Source organism: Hemitrygon akajei, chromosome 7 (genome assembly GCF_048418815.1).
Source record: "Hemitrygon akajei chromosome 7, sHemAka1.3, whole genome shotgun sequence".
NCBI lineage: Eukaryota > Metazoa > Chordata > Chondrichthyes > Myliobatiformes > Dasyatidae > Hemitrygon > Hemitrygon akajei.
Genome location: NC_133130.1, coordinates 132,132,828 through 132,150,199, shown reverse-complemented (window position 1 = coordinate 132,150,199; position 17,372 = coordinate 132,132,828). Strand labels below are relative to the sequence as shown.

Genomic DNA, 17,372 nt, shown 5'->3' with positions numbered 1-17,372 from the left:
AGCGGGGGGGGGTCTGTGGGAGGAGCCACAGGAGCAGTCAGCGGGGGGGGGTCTGTGGGAGGAGCCACAGGAGCTGTCAGCGGGGGGGGGTCTGTGGGAGGAGCCACAGGAGCAGTCAGCGGGGGTCTGTGGGAGGAGCCACAGAAGCAGTCAGCAGGGGTCTGTGGGAGGAGCCACAGGAGCTGTCAGCAGGGGGTCTGTGGGAGGAGCCACAGAAGCAGTCAGCGGGTGGTCAGTGGGAGGAGCCACAGGAGCTGTCAGCGGGGGGGGGTCTGTGGGAGGAGCCACAGGAGCAGTCAGCAGGGGGGGGTCTGTGGGAGGAGCCACAGGAGCTGTCAGCGGGGGGGGGTCTGTGGGAGGAGCCACAGGAGCAGTCAGCGGGGGTCTGTGGGAGGAGCCACAGAAGCAGTCAGCAGGGGGTCTGTGGGAGGAGCCACAGGAGCAGTCAGCAGGGGGTCTGTGGGAGGAGCCACAGGAGCAGTCAGCAGGGTCTGTGGGAGGAGCCACAGGAGCAGTCAGCAGTGGGTCTGTGGGAGGAGCCACAGGAGCAGTCAGCAGGGGGTCTGTGGGAGGAGCCACAGGAGCAGTCAGCAGGGGTCTGTGGGAGGAGCCACAGGAGCTGTCAGCGGGGGGGGGGTCTGTGGGAGGAGCCACAGGAGCAGTCAGCGGGGGGGGGGGTCTGTGGGAGGAGCCACAGGAGCAGTCATCAGGGGGTCTGTGGGAGGAGCCACAGGAGCTGTCAGCAGGGGGTCTGTGGGAGGAGCCACAGGGGCAGTCAGCAGAGGGGCGTGTCCAGACAGGTATACACATAGTTCACCACACTATGGGCCCCCAAAAATGTCATTTTCATTATTAATTTATATTTTCCATACAATATTCAATTTTATTTCTCAATTCTTTGAGGTTAAATTAACCTGGGAATAATTTAGAATATTGTGTGTAATGTTTCAGACATTCCTCCTTCCCAAGCACCATCTTAGCACCGAATCTCCTTTAACCTGGACAAGGGGGCAGGGAGAATGAACAATCCCACCTCTACCGTTCCCAAGGTCAAAGACCCAGGGTCACCATGGAAACCAGTTACTCCTACACCCTCAGCACCTCATTGTAACCCAGCCAATGACCAAGGCTTTTGCTAAGGATGGATAGGTGGCCCTCAGGGAGAGGTCAGACCCTGATGTCACAAGGTCACCGTGACACCAGTGGGACTCATCACAATGAGATGCAACACCCTGACCGGATTCAGACTCTGGTCTCGCGGGGACCAGAGGTTCACCACTGCTGGGGGACAGTTTGCTGATCTGGTGGCTGGTGAGACGTCTCCTTCTGGGCTGCAGGTTTCACTGATCCCCGGGATGGTGACGTTCCGATTGCAGGAACACAGCGAAGGGACAAAAGACCTCTTTCTGAGATTCAGGATCCTGGTCCTCGGTGGGATTTCATCCCAAACCTGACCGACCTTCCTGAACAAAACCTTCAACATCGAGACTCTGAAGAGGAGAGACAGACTTGGAGAACGGGTGGAGAAGGAAGAAACCTGAACAAGATGGAGAGACTCCCCGAGAGAGAGAGAGAGAGAGAACTCCTGTAAGAGTGAGACAAAGTACTGATTCCTTCCACTCCTTCAGGGGACAATGATTAGAGTGATTGTCTTTGGGATTGAAGATAGATTAGTTGTTGAGATTTAGGATCCACCCGGGATAAACGTGGGCAATTACTGCTGGGAGCAGCTCCTTAGCAATGACCCTCTGTCCTTGTTGTTCCTGGCCGTTGCTAAGGAGATGCTCCCAGCTCTTCCAACTAGGGTGATGTCAAAGGCCCTTCAGTGATGTCAGACGGTGCCCATTGTCAAACCACAGACCGGAGAACCTGTCACATTTAATACTCAGGCAGAGATTCGCACTCCATCGGAATCTAGAAGTGTAAACGGTCTTGTAGTCATCTTGTTTTAATCTGCTGTGTGTCTTGTGTTCATACTTCAGAGGAGAGTGTAGGCGATACAGTTAGTTTGTGGATGACACTGAAATTGGAGAGTGGTGAAAGTGAGGGTTGTCTACGGTTACAATGGGATGGAGGCCAGCCGGGAACTGGGCCAAGGAATGGCAGTGGGAACTTAACTGGGACAAGCATGATGTGATAGATTTTGGTTCACAATTGGCCCTTTATGTGGCTCCCCTCCGCAGTGTGGACACGCCCCAGCTACTCAGCACAAATCCTACAGGGAGCATCTGGGTACCTGGGGGTGGCACACCCAGGGAGGGTGTTTGGGCCCCAGTGGCACCTGTCTCGAGTGACAGGGCCTCACGGTGAGGGCCCCTGTAGTTGTGAGCTCAGAGCTGGATAGCCACCCTCATTCTTGTCCCTAGGGATTCCCTCTCCACCTTCCCTCCTTGCTGGCTCAGCCATAGGAACCGTCCCAGGGGCCGCCCGCCTTTGGAAGCCCAGTGGGAGGCTGAGTCGATCACGCCCTCCACACTTCGGCTGAATTACCGAACTGAGGGTCTGGACGTCCCTCCACTCATCCTCCCAATGTTCCCTCCCGATCCGCTCCCTCCAGCAGCACAGGTAAGCTGATGCCGTAGTGAGGAGCACCTCCTGAGAGCGTCCACTGCGGCAACAGGCTGTGAGACCCTTGGTGAAAGAGCAAATCCCTCGTCCCAGTCACCACTTTACCTCCCGTTCCACCTCGGGGCCTCCTCCACGTCCTGCAGCAGATCCTCACGGAGCAGGGACATGATCACTAGTAGCTGTGACCTCCATCCCTGACCCCTCCACCATCCTCTCCGAGGCTGTGCCAGGCCTCAGTATCCTTTGTGCCTCGCTGGCCTGTCATTCCAGATTCGGAACGAGGGGCCCGATTCACCCCCGACACCCTGTCCAGCTTCACCTTCCTCAGCACTGATCCTGCCTCGGTCACCCAGATGGAGTGGGCCCCTACCCTACCTCTGCCCCCTCATGATGCTCGCAATGTGGGTTGGATTGGCCCTAAGCAGGACCCTCCACTGGAGGATGCACACTCGGAGAGTCATCCCGACGTCTCAGGACTCCCTCCCTTCGCCGGGATCTTGGGCATGCAGCATCTGACTGAGCTGGACCCTGGGTGCCCAACCTTCTCCAGGCTCGGTGCTGCGGACCTCGGGCCCTTGGCACCTGGACACAGGACCAGAGGGCTCTGGGCGTGGATGTGGCATTTCCACCGGCTCGGAGAGTGAAGGCCACAGTGGACTTTGTCCTGCTCTGGACACAGGGCGGGGTTCCATCAGTACATCCCGAGTCCAGGGCTCTGTACATACGCCGGGACCCCTCCTGGGTCTCTCTCTCTCTCCCTCGGTGACACACTGGTGCCTGAGTGACGGGGCGACACTCTGCCGGGGCCGGACAATCAAACAGCTGCTCTGAGCTCCACCCTCACGAGTGGATGATCCTCACGGAGCCAGTCCAGTTCCTCTCTGGGTTACCAGGCCGAGCGAGCTGCTCACATCCCGGACGACCACCACTCTGCCTGGACCGCGGGCAGATGGGGAGAGGCTCCACAGTCTGTGGCTCTTTCCCAGCTCCTGTTGTCCGGGGCTGCCTGATCTCCAGGATGCTACCGGAAAAGCTGCAGTGGCTGGTGGTCCAGATTAACCCTTTCCTGGCCTCACGAACCGTCCGTGAACACCCTTATGCTTCTCTGCTGTCGGGCCGGCTCAGCAGCCCCTGGAGAACGCCAGGTCACCTGACGTTTAAAGACAAGCCTACCTCCATTCCAACGTGCCCCTCACACTGCTGGACCTCGGGGTGAGGAGGACGGACCCTGTGAGGGAACAGATTCCGGCTCCTGGGGCAAACTGATCAAAGTGAGGGTTATTCCGGAACGCCGTCACCAGATCCAACGGGAGCTGAACGGTCAGGATATGAACCTGGAGCCTCCAGCTTCGGACCGCTGCTCTGGCTGTTTTAAGACGGGACGCTCATCAGATTCCAGAATCCCAGCCGCATGGCGTTCATGAAGAATGCTCACTTTGACCGTGTCGGTCCAGGACACTTCAAACCTCTCTTCCCAGCCAGGCCCCTCGTCACTCCTCGTCCTCCGGGCTGCTTGGTTAGTCACCAGCGGTGTGTGGAGAATACCCGGGGTGAAGTTCAGCTCCCTTGAAAGCTGGTCCTTTGCTCACTGTTCCCTCGTAAGCTCCTCATTCATCAGGCAAGAGGAGTGATTTCCCCCCACCTGGTCCCTTTGGGTTTTGTGGGGGGTGATCCGTCTGTTTTGTTCCTCCTCCTGGGTGGTCTTTGAGTGTCAACAAGCTGAGTTCTGGAGTGTACTCACGGTTTCCCCAGCCCAGGAGCCAGGGAGGGAGGGAAAAGCATCCTGGTGTGGCCTCTGAAGGAACAGGGTCCACAATACGTTTTCCCATGGAGGTCATGTCTGGAGACATTTTCCCCAAACTGTGCCGATGCTTCCCTTCCCCCATTGCCCCACCCACCAATCGCTGGGAGCTGACGTTTCATCCAATCACTGCTGGCTCTGGAGCTCCGGTCCAATCAACACAGCCCACCCTAAAGGAATTGGCATCAGCTGTCAGCCAATCAGCAGCTATTCTCTGAACACTGGCTCAGCTGCCTCTCTGAACACTGGGACACACACTGGCTCAGCTGGTTGTCTGAACACTGGGACACACACTGGCTCAGCTGGTTCTCTGAACACTGGGACACACACTGGCTCAGCTGATTCTCTGAACACTGGGGCACACACTGGCTCAGCTGGTTCTCTGAACACTGGGACACAAACTGGCTCAGCTGGTTCTCTGAACACTGGGGCACACACTGGCTCTCTGAACACTGGGACACACACTGGCTCAGCTGGTTCTCTGAACACTGGGGCACACACTGGCTCAGCTGGCTCTCTGAACACTGGGACACACACTGGCTCAGCTGGCTCTCTGAACACTGGGACACACACTGGCTTAGCTGCCTCTTGGAACACTAGGACACACACTGGCTCAGCTGGTTGTCTGAACACTGGGACACACACTGGCTCAGCTGGTTCTCTGAACACTGGGGCACACACTGGCTCAGCTGCCTCTCTGAACACTGGGACACACACTGGCTCAGCTGCCTCTTGGAACACTGGGACACACACTGGCTCAGCTGGCTCTCTGAACACTGGGACACACACTGGCTCAGCTGCCTCTCTGAACACTGGGACACACACTGGCTTAGCTGCCTCTTGGAACACTAGGACACACACTGGCTCAGCTGGTTGTCTGAACACTGGGACACACACTGGCTCAGCTGGTTCTCTGAACACTGGGGCACACACTGGCTCAGCTGCCTCTCTGAACACTGGGACACACACTGGCTCAGCTGGCTCTCTGAACACTGGGACACACACTGGCTCAGCTGCCTCTCTGAACACTGGGACACACACTGGCTTAGCTGCCTCTTGGAACACTAGGACACACACTGGCTCAGCTGGTTCTCTGAACACTGGGACACACACTGGCTCAGCTGGTTCTCTGAACACTGGGGCACACACTGGCTCAGCTGTCTCTCTGAACACGGGGACACACACTGGCTCAGCTGGCTCTCTGAACACTGGGACACACACTGGCTCAGCTGCCTCTTGGAACACTAGGACACACACTGGCTCAGCTGGTTGTCTGAACACTGGGACACACACTGGCTCAGCTGCCTCTCTGAACACTGGGACACACACTGGCTCAGCTGCCTCTCTGAACACTGGGGCACGCACTGGCTCAGCTGGCTCTCTGAACACTGGGACACACACTGGCTCAGCTGGCTCTCTGAACACTGGGACACACACTGGCTCAGCTGGTTCTCTGAACACTGGGACACACACTGGCTCAGCTGCCTCTCTGAACACTGGGACACACATGGGCTCAGCTGCCCCTCTGAACACTGGGACACACACTGGCTCAGCTGCCTCTCTGAACACTGGGACACACACTGGCTCAGCTGCCTCTCTGAACACTGGGGCACACACTGGCTCAGCTGCCTCTCTGAACACTGGGGCACACACTGGCTCAGCTGGTTCTCTGAACACTGGGGCACACACCAGCTCAGCTGGTTCTCTGAACACTGGGACACACACTGGCTCAGCTGCCTCTCTGAACACTGGGACACACACTGGCTCAGCTGCCTCTCTGAACACTGGGACACACACTGGCTCAGCTGCCTCTCTGAACACTGGAACACACGCTGGCTCAGCTGGTTCCCTGAACACTGGGACACACACTGGCTCAGCTGGCTCTCTGAACACTGGGACACACACTGGCTTAGCTGCCTCTTTGAACACTGGGGCACACACTGGCTCAGCTGGTTCTCTGAACACTGGGACACACACTGGCTCAGCTGCCTCTCTGAACACTGGGACACACACTGGCTCAGCTGGTTCTCTGAACACTGGGACACACACTGGCTCAGCTGGTTCTCTGAACACTGGGACACACACTGGCTCAGCTGCCTCTCTGAACACTGGGACACACACTGGCTCAGCTGGTTCTCTGAACACTGGGACACACACTGGCTCAGCTGGTTCTCTGAACACTGGGGCACACACTGGCTCAGCTGGTTCTCTGAACACTGGGACACACGCTGGCTCAGCTGGTTCTCTGAACACTGGGACACACTCTGGCTCAGCTGGTTGTCTGAACACTGGGACACACACTGGCTCAGCCGGTTCTCTGAACACTGGGACACACACTGGCTCAGCTGGTTCTCTGAACACTGGGACACACACTGGCTCAGCTGCCTCTCTGAACACTGGGACACACACTGGTGGGACAACACGGTGGCTCGATCACTTTACAGTGCCAGTGATCAGCAGTCGAGGTTTGATTCCTGTAAGGTCTGTAAGGAGTTTGTTCATTCTCCCCATTACCACGTGGGTTTCCTCCAGTGCTCTCGTTTCCTCCCACAGTCCAAAGTTGCTCTATGGAGGCCATACCATCTGAAACCATATAAAAACTCTGGAGTGCCTTTAACTTTTGCACAGTACTACAGCTTATATACATAGATTTATTGGACATTCATAATGTGATTTGGGAGTGTTCGAAGTTCACATTATTAACCCTCAATGCTGGAGAAACTCAGCGGGTCAGGCAGCATCTGTAGAAATGAATAAACAGTCAACGTTTCATATCCTGATGCAGCGTCTCGGCACAAAATGTCGACTGTTTATTAATTTCCATAGACAATGCTGGACTTGCTGAGTTCCTCCAACATTTTGTGTGTGTTGCTCTGGATTTCCAGCTTCAGCAGAATCTCCTGTGTGCACGATTTTCTCAGAGGACAAAGACAGTCAGATCAGAGTGGAAATGGGATGAATTAATGCGATGCACAATCGGTAGCTCAATGTTGTCCCTGGTGACTCGAATGGAGGTGTTCTGCAAAGTGTTTGGGTTTTCCAAAGACCTACCGGAAGGTAGGCTGACTGGTCATTGTAAATTGTCCCGTGATCAGGCTGAGATTAAATCGTGGGGCTGCAGGGCAGCACAGCTCAAAGGGCCGGAGGGGCCTATTTCACACTGCATCTCTAAATAAAATAATATTCTGTAATGGTGAGGGACGAGGGAAAGGAGAACTATTGTTCTGCAGATACAGCAACAGTGTGTTACAAAGCACGGGAGAAATACAATTCCGCAGATACAGTAATGTTGAGGTGCAAGGCGCAGGGAAGGTGCAATAGTTCAGATAGAGCAATGGTGAGGTACAAGGCACTGCAGGAGCAAACTACAGATAGTTAAATAGTCAGGGACAAGACAGAGGAGTATACAATACCGCAGATACAGGAACTGTGAGGTATAAAGCACATGGAAAGCATACTGCAGGTGCTGGAATGGTGAAGTGCAAATCAGGGGAAATGCAATACTGCAGATGCTGGAATGGTGAGGTACAAAGCACAGGGAAATACAATACTGCAGATGCTGGAATGGTGAGATATGCAGAAAAATGTAGATGTGTCAGCCGAAGTAGCTCAGTTGGGAGAGTGTTAGACTGAAGATCTAAAGGTTGCTGGTTCAATCCCGGGTTTGTTTATTGGCACCTCGGTACTGTAGTGGTTGGTTCACTCTATTACAGCTCGGGGTGTTGGAGTTAAGAGTTCAATTCCGGCATCCTCTGTAAGTAAGTTTGTAAGTACTTCCCATGTGCACATGGGTTTACTGTGGGTGCCCCTGTTTCCTCCCACAGTCCACAAGCCTAATGGTTGGTAGGTGAATTGGTTGTTTTAAACTGTACCACAAGTATGTTAGGGTTCCTGGGTGTCACAGCTTGATGGGCTGTATCTCTCAATAAAATAAAATAAGTAATATTCTGTAATGGTGAGGGACCAGGAAGCAGTGAGTCACAATAACGCAGACACAGGAATGGTGAGGTATAAGCCGGAAAGGAGCAATACTACGGATGCTGGAACAGTGAGTTACAAAGCCCAGAATTAATACAATTCTGCAGATACAGGAATGGTGAGGTTAAGGCAGAGGAGAATCACAATTCCACATTTACGGGAATGTTGAGGCTGAAAGCACAGGAGAAATACAATACTGCAGAGTCCGGAAAGATGAGGTATGAAGCACGGGGTAATACAATGCCACTGATGCTGGAGCAGTGAGGTACAAGGCAGAGGAGAAATAAAATACCACATACACAAGAATAGTGAGTTTTAAAGCACAGTAGATCTACAATACTGCAGATGATGGAGCGGTGAGGTAGAAAGTACAAGAGACATACAATACTGCAGATGCTGCAACAGTGAGGTACAAGACAGAGGAGAAGTACAATCTTGCAGATCTGTCAGGTGAAGTAGCACATTTGATAGAGGGTTCAACCCCGGGTTTTGTCACTGTACTTATTTATTGGCCCTGTGGCACTATAACCGCTCGTGGCATCAGAGTTCAGAGTTCATTTGCAGCGCCCTCCGTAAGTAAGTTGGTATGTGCACATTGGCTTCCTCTGGGTGCTCTGGTTTCCTCCCACAGACCAAAGACATACAGCTCAGTAGGTTAATCTGTTATTTTAAACCATCCCACAGTTAGGTTAGGGCTAAATCAGTGGATTTCTGGGAGGTACAGCTGGGTGGGCCGGACGGAATATAAATAATATTCTGTAATGGTGAGGGACGGAGGAGAGGAGAACTACAATACCGCAGATATAGCAATGGTGAGGTACAACCAGAGAAGAACTACAATTCCACCGATTCAGGAATGGTGAGTTACAAAGCCAATGATATACAATACTGCAAATGCAGGAACCGTAAATGACAAAACATAGGGAAAGAATGCCAGAGATATTGGAAGGATGATGATTAAAGAACTACAATACTGCAGATGCTATAATGGTGAGATACCATGCAGAAGGAAATAAAATACCAGAGATACAGGAATGCTGAGATACAAGACAGCGGTGAACCACAAACATAGAGACATATCAGCCAAAATAGCTCAGTTGGGAGAGTGTTAGACTGAAGATCTAAATGTCCCTGGTTCAATCCCGGGTTTCGGCACTGTTACATATTTATTGGGACCGCAATAGCAGACTAGCAGTTAGTCTGACACTTACAGCTTGTAGAGTCAGAGTTTGGAATTCAGTTGTGGCATCTTCTGTAACTAAGTTTGTACGTCCTTCCCTCTGCCCAAAGGTTAATTGTATTTTTTAAACTGTAGCACAATTAGGTTACGGTTAAATCGGTGGATTCCTGGGTGGGCTGGACGGACCTGTTCTGCGCTCTACCTCTCAATAAAATAAAATGAATAAAATGAGGCCTCAGCTTTGTCCCCCTTCGCCCACACCTCAGCGAGTTCCGCGTACGCCATGACGCTGAACTCTTCTTCCGCCGGCTCCATCTCCGAGCTTATTTCTTTGACAAGGACTCTCCTACACCCACCGATGACCCCTTCTCCCATCTTCAACCCTCCTCCTCTTTATGGACACCCCGCTCTGGTCTTCTGCCTGCTCTGGATCTCTTTATTGCTAATTGCCGACGGGACATCAACCGTCTTGACTTCACCACACCCTGTTCCAATTCCAACCTAACTCCTTCCAAACGCTCTGCTCTCTGCTCCCTCCGCACCAATCCCAACCTCACTATAAAACCTGCTGATAAGGGGAGAGCTGTTGTTGTCTGGCATACTGACCTCTACCTGGCCGAGGCACAGCGACAACTCTCTGATACCTCCTCTTATTTACCCCTTGATCATGATCATAAGGAGCACCAGGCCATTGTCTCCTATACCATCACCAACCTTATCAGCTCTGGGGATCTCCCATCCACTGCCACCAACCTCATAGTTCCCACACCCCGCACTTCCCGTTTCTACCTCCTACCCAAGATCCACAAACCTGCCTGTCCAAGTAGACCTATTGTCTCAGCTTGCTCCTGCCCCACCAAACTCACTTCTGCATACCTTGACACTGTCTTATCCCCCCTTGTTCAATCTCTTCCCACCTATGTTCGTAACACATCTCACACTTTGAATTTTTTCAATGATTTTAAGTTCCCTGGCCCCCACTGCCTTATTTTCACCATTGACGTCCAGTCCCTATATACCTCCATCCCCCACTCGGACGGTCTCAAAGCTCTTCACTTCTTTTTGGATTCCAGACCTAACCAATTCCCCTCTACCACCACTCTCCTCCGTCTAGCGGAATTAGTTCTTACTCTCAATAATTTCTCCTTTGGCTCCTCCCACTTCCTCCAAACCAAGGGTGTAGCCATGGGTACCCGTATGGGTCCCAGTTATGACTGCCTTTTTGTTGGCTTTGTGGAACAGTCCATGTTCCAAGCCTATACGGGTATCCGTCCCCCTCTTTTCCTTCGCTACATCGACAACTGCATTGGCGCTGCCTCCTGCATGCATGCTGAGCTTGTTGACTTCATTAACTTTGCCTCCAACTTTCATCCTGCCCTCAAATTTACCTGGTCCATTTCCGACACCTCCCTCCCCTTTCTTGATCTTTCTGTCTCCATCTCTGGAGATGGCTTATCTACTGATATCTACTATAAGCCTACAGACTCTCACAGCTACCTGGACTATTCCTCTTCCCACCCTGTTTCTTGCAAAAATGCTATCCCCTTCTCACAATTCCTCCATCTCCGCCGCATCTGCTCTCAGGATGAGGCTTTTCATTCCAGGATGAAGGAGATGTGCTCCTTTTTTAAACAAAGGGGCTTCCCTTCTTCCACCATCAACTCTGCTCTCAAACGCATCTCTCCCATTTCCCGCACATCTGCCCTCACCCCATCCGCCCACCACCCCACTCGGGATAGGGTTCCCCTTGTCCTCACCTACCACCCCACCAGCCTCCAGGTCCAACATATAATTCTCCGTAACTTCCGCCACCTCCAATGGGATCCCACTACCAAGCACATCTTTCCCTCCCCGCTCTTTCTGCTTTTCGCAGGGATCGCTCCCTATGTGACTCCCTTGTCCACTCGTCCCCCCCATCCCTTCCCACCGATCTCCCTCCTGGCACTTATCCTTGTAAGCGGAAGAAGTGCTACACCTGCCCTTACACTTCCTCCCTCACCACCATTCAGGGCCCCAGACAGTCCTTCCAGGTGAGGCGACACTTCACCTGTGAGTCGGCTGGTGTGGTATACTGCGTCCAGTGCTCCCGGTGTGGCCTTTTATATATTGGTGAGACCTGACACAGACTGGGAGACCATTTTGCTGAACACCTATGCTTGGTCCGCCAGAAAAAGCAGGATCTCCCAGTGGCCGCACATTTTAATTCCACGTCCCATTCCCATTCTGATATGTCTATCCATGGCCTCCTCTACTATCAAGATGAAGCCACACTCAGGGTGGAGGAACAACACCTTATATACCGGCTGGGTAGCCTCCAACCTGATGGCATGAACATTGACTTCTCTAACTTCCGTTAATGCCCCTCCTCCCCTTCTTACCCCATCCCTGACATATTTAGTTGTTTGTTTTCTTTTTCGCTCTCTGCCCATCACTCTGCCTGTTCTCCATCTCTCTCTGGTGCTCCCCCCCTCCTTTTCTCCCGAGACCTCCTGTCCCATGATCCTTTCCCTTCTCCAGCTCTGTATCACTTTCGCCAATCACTTTTCCAGCTCTTAGCTTCATTCCACCCCCTCCGGTCTTCTCTTATCATTTTGCATTTCCCCCTCCCCCACTACTTTCAACTCTCTTAATATCTTTCCCTTCAGTTAGTCCTGATGAAGGGTCTCGGCCTGAAACATCGACAGTGCTTGTCCTTATAGATGCTGCCTGGCCTGCTGTATTCCACCAGCGTTTTGTGTGTGTCGTTTGAATTTCCTCATGTATATTCTGTACTGGTGAGGGACGAGGTGAAGAGCGTTAAAAATCAGAAGGTTTTCTTACTGTCAGTCGTTGATTGGAGTACTGTGCACACTCGGTAGAAGCGTTCCCGTACGTCCAGCAAAAAGCTTTAAAAACCCAGTCTGCATAAAAGAGGGTCCTGTCTGATGGAGCGGTCATCATCAGAGTTTTCTGAGTCAGAGTGGTAAGGCTTTGGCGCAACAGGGCTTCGGCAAGAACAGGTGGGAGCAAGGTAAGTAGAAAGTTCACTCTGTACTTGTTTCTTTTTTCCTTATTTAACTATTGAGAGAATAGGGGGCATGTCTACAGGGCCAGTGTTCTGTTCTGGGTGCCAGATGTGGGATTCCCCAGCCTCCCCAATGGCCACATCTGCACCAGGTGCATCGAGATGCAGCTCCTGAGAGACTGTGTTAGGGAACTGGAGCTGCATCTCGATGACCTTCGGCTTGTTAGGGAAAGTGAGGCAGTGAGAGACAGGAACTACAGGGAGGTAGTCACCCCAAGGCTACAGGAGATCGATAAATGGGTGACTGTCAGGAGAGGGAACGGGAAATGCCAGATAGTGGAGGGCACCCTTGTGGCCATCCCCTTCAACAATAAATAATCCATTTTGAGCACTGTTGGGGCAGTATCTACCTGGGGGGAGCAACAGTTGTGCCTCTGGCGCTGAGTCTGGCCCTGTGGTTTAGTAGGGTAGGAAACTCTATGGGACTCTGTAGTTAGGGGTACAAATAGGTGATTCTGTGGATGCAACAAAGAGACAGGGAAGGTTGTTTGCCTCCCAGGTGCCAGGGTTTGTGATGCTTCTGAGCACGTCCACAATATCCTGAAAAGGGAGGGAGAAATACAATCTGGCAGATATATCAGCCGAAATAGCTCAGTTGGGAGAGCGTTAGACTGAAGATCTAAAGGTCCCTGGTTCAATCCCGGGTTTCGGCACTGGGAAGTATTTATTGTCACCATGATAGTATAGCAGTTAGTCGGACACTATTACAGCTCATAATGCCAGAGTGTGGAGTTCAATTGTGGCATCCTCTGTAAGTAAGTTTGTAAGTCCTTCCCTTGTACACAGTCACCTCTGTCCAAAGCCAGACTGGTTAGTAGGTTAATTGTATTTTTATACCATACCACAATTAGGTTAGGGTTAAATCGGTGGATTCCTGGGTGGATCAGCTGGGTGGGACAAACAGACCTGTTCTATGCTCTACCTCTCAATAAAATAAAATAAATAATATTCTGTAATGGTGTGGGATGAGGCGAAGAGCATTAAAAATCAGAAGGTTTTTATAGTGACAGTCATTGATTGGAGTACTGTGCAGACTCAGTAGAGGAATTCTCGTGCAAGTCTGGCAAAAAACTTTAAAAACCGTCTCCATAAAAGAGGAGTTCGGTCTAGTGAAGTGGTCATCATCGGAGTGGTCTGAGTCAGGGTGGTGAGGTTTCGGCTCAACAGGGTTTTGGCAAAAGATTGTAAAAAATGACACTGCAGCTGTGTCAGCTGAAACAGCTCAGTTGGGAGAGCGTTAGACTGAAGATCTAAAGGTCCCTGGTTCAATCCCGGGTTTTGGCATGGGAACGAACATATTTATTGGCACCATGATAGCATTGCTGTTAGTGTGACACTTTTACAGCTTGTGGCACCAGAGTTCAATTGTGGTATCCTCTGTAAGTAACGTCCTTCCCTTCTACACAGTCCCTCCATCGAAAAGCAGACTGGTTAGTAGGTTAATTGTATTTTTTAAACTGTACCATAATTAGGTTAGGGTTAAATCGGTGGATTCCTGGGTGGCACGGCTGGGTGGGACAAACAGGCCTGTTCAGCAATCTATCTCTCAATAAAGTAAAATAAATATTATTCTGTAATTCTTCGCAGACACAGCAGAAGCGTTCCTGTGCAAGTCTGGCTAAAACCTTTAAAAACCCAGTCTGCATAAAAGAAGGGTCCTGTCTAATGGAGCGGTCATCATCAGAGTGGTCTGAGTCAGAGTGGTAAAGCTTTGGCTCAACAGGGTTTTGGCAAGAACAGGTGGGAGCAAGGTAAGTAGGTAAGTTCATTTCTTACTTCTTGTTTTTTGTTTATTTAATTGTTGAGAGATTAGGGGGCATGTCTACAGACTCGGAGTTCTGTTCTGGGTGTCAGATGTGGGATTTCCGTGAGACTCCCAGGCTCCCCGATGGCCACAGCTGCACCTGGTGCATCGAGATGCAGTTCCTTAGAGACCGTGTTAGGGAACTGGAGCTGCAGCACATTGACCTTTGGGTAATTAGGGAATTTGAGGAAGTGATAGGAGCTACAGGGAGGAAGTCACCCCAAGGCTACAGGAGGCTGATAAATGGGTGACTGTCAGGAGACGGAAGGGAGAACTTCAGATAGTGGAGAGCACCCCTGTGGCCAGCCCCTTCAAAGATAAATACTCCATTTTGAGCACTTCTGGGGGGGAGGGTGGAAAGCTCCCTGGGGGAAGCAACAGTGGATCGCAAGAGAGGGAACGTTGAATGCCGTTGAGATGGCATTTTATGAGCAACTTGTACTTGAGCCTATTCGGGAAAAGGCCATCTTAGATTGGGCGTTGTGTAATAACCCAGATCTCATTAGGGAGCTTAATGTAAAGGATCCCTTAGGAGACAGTGATCATAAAATGATTGAATTCTTACTACGATTTGAGAGGGAAAAGCACAAGTCATATGTACCAGTATCGCAATAGAATAAAGGGAATTATGGAGGCATGAGAGAGGAGCTTGCTCGGGGTGGACTGGAGGAGGATACTGGCAGGGATGACGGCAGAGCAGAGATGGGCTGAAGTTTCTGGAAAAAGTTCACAAGGTGCAGGGTACATATGTCCCACAGAAGCAGAAGTTCTCAAATGTCAGGAATAGGCAGTCTTGGCTGACAAGGGAAGTTAAGGTCTGCATAAAAGCCAAGGAAAGTGCATATAAGGTGGCAAAACTGAGTGGGAAGTTGGATGATTGGGAAGGTCTTAAAATCCAACTTAATGGGTACTTTGCATCAGCCTTCACTGCGGAAGACACTAGCAGTGTGCCAGAGGTCCGTGAGTGTCAGGGAACGGGAGTGAGTGCCATTGCTATTACAAAGGAAAAAGTGCTAGGCAAACTCAAAGGTCTTAAGGTGTTTAAGTCACCTGGGCCAGATGGACGACATCCCAGAATCCTGAGAGAGTTTGCTGAAGAGATGATGGATGCATTGGTCATGATCTTTCAAGAATCACTTGATCCTGGCATGGTCCCAGATGACTGGGAGATTGCAAATGTCACTCCACTCTTTAAGAAGAGAGGAAGGCAAAAAAAAACTATCAGTGAGTAGCCTAACCTCAGTGGTTGGGAAAGTGTTGGAGTCCATTATTAAGGATGAGGTTTCAGGGAACTTGGAGACTAATGATAAAATAAATCAAAGTTAGAATGGTTTCTGTAAAGGGAAATCTTGCCTGACAAATCTGTTAGAGTTCTTTGAGGAAGTAACAAGCAGGGAGGACAAAGGAAAGGCTGTGGATGTCATTTAACTAGATTTTCAGAAGGTATTTGATAAGGTGCCACACATGAGGCTGCTTAACAAGATAAAATCTTATGGTATTACAGGAAAGATACTGACATGGATAGAAGAATGGCTGACAAGTAGGAGGAAGTGAGTGGAAATAAAGGGGGCCTTTTCTGGTTGGCTGCCAGTTGCTAGTGGTGTTCCTCAGGGGTCAGTATTGGGACTGCTGCTTTTCACATTGTTTGTCAATGATTTAGATAAAGGAATCGATGGCTTTGTGGCAAAGTTGTGGATGATAGTGCGCGAGGGAGGATAGGCAGATGATAGAGAAGGGACACGCTCAGTCTGATGGTTTGAGATGTGTCTATTTTAATGCGAGGAGTATCATGAATAAAGCAGATGAGCTTAGAGCGTAGATCAGCACTTGGAGCTATGATGTTATGGCCATTACAGAGACTTGGATGGTGCAGGGGCAAGAATGATTACTTCAAGTGCCAGGCTTTAGATGTTTCAGAAAAGACAGGGAGGGAGGAAAAAGAGGTGGGAGCATGGCACTGTTGATCAGAGATAGTGTCACAGCTGCAGAAAAGGAGGAAGTCATGGAGAGATTGTCTACGAAGTCTCTGAGGGTGGAAGTTAGGAACAGGAAGGGGTCAATAACTCTACTGGGTGTTTTTTATAGACCACCCAATAGTAACAGGGACCTTGAGGAGCAGATAGGGAGATGCATTCTGGAAAGGAGTAATAATAACAGGGTTGTTGTGGTGGGAGATTTTAATTTCTAAATATTGATTGGCATCTCCCTAGAGCGAGGGGTTTAGATGGGGTAGAGTTTGTTAGGTGTGTTCAAGAAGGTTTCTTGACACAATATAAAGATAAACCTACAAGAGAAGAAGCTGTACTTGATCTGGTATTAGGAAATGAACCTGCTCAGGTGTCAGGTCTCTCAGTGAGAGAGCATTTTGGAGATAGTGATTAAAATTCTATCTCCTTTACCATAGCATTGGAGAGGGATAGGAACAGACAAGTTAGGGAAATATTTAATTGGAGTAAGGGGAAATATGAGGCAATCAGGCAGGAACTTGGAAGCATAAATTGGGAATGGATGTTCTCAGGGAAACGAGTGGAAGAAATGTGGTGAATGTTCAGGGGATATTTGCGTGGGGTTCTGAGCAGGTATGTTCCAATGAGACATGGAAAGGATAGTAGGGTACAAGATCTGTGGTGTACAAAGGCTGTTGTAAGTCTAATCAAGAAAAGAAGAGCTTACAAATGGTTCAAAAAACTAGCTAATAATAGGAATCTAGAAGTTTATAAAGCTAGCAGGAAGGAGTTTAAGAATGAAATTAGGAGAGCCAGAAGGGGCAATGAGAAGGCCTTGGTGGACAGGATTAAGGAAAACCCCAAGGCATTCTACGAGTATGTGAAGAGCAAGAGGATAAGACATGAGATAATAGGACCAATCAAGTGTGACAATGGAAAAGTGTGTATGGAACCGGAGGAAATAGTGGAGGTACTTAATGAATACTTTGCTTCAGTATTCACTATGGAAAAGGATCTTGGCGATTGTAGGG

At 50.6% G+C, this 17,372-nt stretch overlaps 2 non-coding genes across 2 annotated transcripts; both read left to right on the top strand.

Moving 5' to 3' along the window:
- Nucleotides 1-9,429: 9,429 nt before the first annotated feature.
- Nucleotides 9,430-9,502, top strand: trnaf-gaa (transfer RNA phenylalanine (anticodon GAA)). The gene has a single exon. It is a non-coding gene; the product is annotated as a tRNA-Phe (tRNA).
- Nucleotides 9,503-13,171: 3,669 nt separating this feature from the next.
- On the top strand, nt 13,172-13,244 carry trnaf-gaa (transfer RNA phenylalanine (anticodon GAA)). Its single transcript has one exon. It is a non-coding gene; the product is annotated as a tRNA-Phe (tRNA).
- The last annotated feature ends 4,128 nt before the right edge of the window (nt 13,245-17,372 follow it).